At 32.8% G+C, this 1037-nt stretch overlaps 1 pseudogene; it reads right to left on the reverse strand.

Moving 5' to 3' along the window:
* Nucleotides 1-220: 220 nt before the first annotated feature.
* LOC124080038 (protein cornichon homolog 4-like) lies at nucleotides 221-621 on the reverse strand (annotated as a pseudogene).
* Nucleotides 622-1037: the final 416 nt, after the last annotated feature.

A 1037-nucleotide genomic window follows, 5' to 3' on the forward strand; every position in this document is an offset into this window, starting at 1 on the left:
ATTTGAGGAGTATTTGGTATTAATTCCTTCTTATAGGTCTTGTACAACTCAGCTGTGAATCTGTCTGGTCTCAGGATTCTTTGTTGATAGGCTTTTGATGGTATAATCTAATTCCTTGCTTGAAATTGATCTATTTAAATTGTGTATGTCCTATGACTCAGTTTGGGTTGATCATATGCCACTGTAGTGTATATTAACTCCAACCACAGTTTCTCTGGCTTCAGACATTTATCACAGCTAAAATCATGTTATAAAATACATGAGTAAATGAAGCAAGTGGAAACAAATTTGATCATGGCTTCTTTCATGTGTGACTTCAGTAGACCTCAATTTTGTATTTCTGTTGGATCAAACACCCCCATGTTGCCCCACTGGGCATATATATATATATATATATATATATATATATTCATTATGGTGCCCAGTATATATATGGAATATATATATTCCATATATATGCTGCCCAGTATATATATATATATATATATATATATATATATATATATATGGAATATATACATTCCAAGTAGAAACAGGTAAGTTTAGAGAGAAGATGAAGCAGTGCAATGAAACAAGCAGAATATGGTGACAATGGTATGGCCAAAAAATTCTGAGCAACATGATATAGGATTAATGTAATCACATTCTAAATCAGATGATATAATTCTGAGTAGACTGCAAGCAAGATGAGGAAACAAAAATTGTGGAGTGAGGAGATGAACTCATCCTCCTCCTTCTCTTTCCTTCCTCATCTGTTGCTGACACTTTTTCCATTGACCTGACAAATAATCTATTTACATATAGAAAATACTTAAAATCTACAAAAAATCAAGATATTTATATAACATTATTGTTGGAGTTAACCATTTTACTAAATTGATCAATGCCTTAATTGCTCTTCTTCACATGCTGTGAGCATGCCAGTGCTCTTCTTTAGAAGGTACTAAATTATTGTGGTTTAGATGCTTCTATCAAAGTCCAGAAACCATTTGAACAAGGAAAACTTAGTACAGTCTTATTCATGCCTGAGGCCCTGG

The sequence above is a fragment of the Marmota monax genome, unplaced genomic scaffold (genome assembly GCF_021218885.2).
Source record: "Marmota monax isolate L192 unplaced genomic scaffold, Marmota_monax_Labrador192_F-V1.1 WCK01_AAM20220418_F8-fsc00693, whole genome shotgun sequence".
Taxonomy (NCBI): Eukaryota; Metazoa; Chordata; class Mammalia; order Rodentia; family Sciuridae; genus Marmota; species Marmota monax.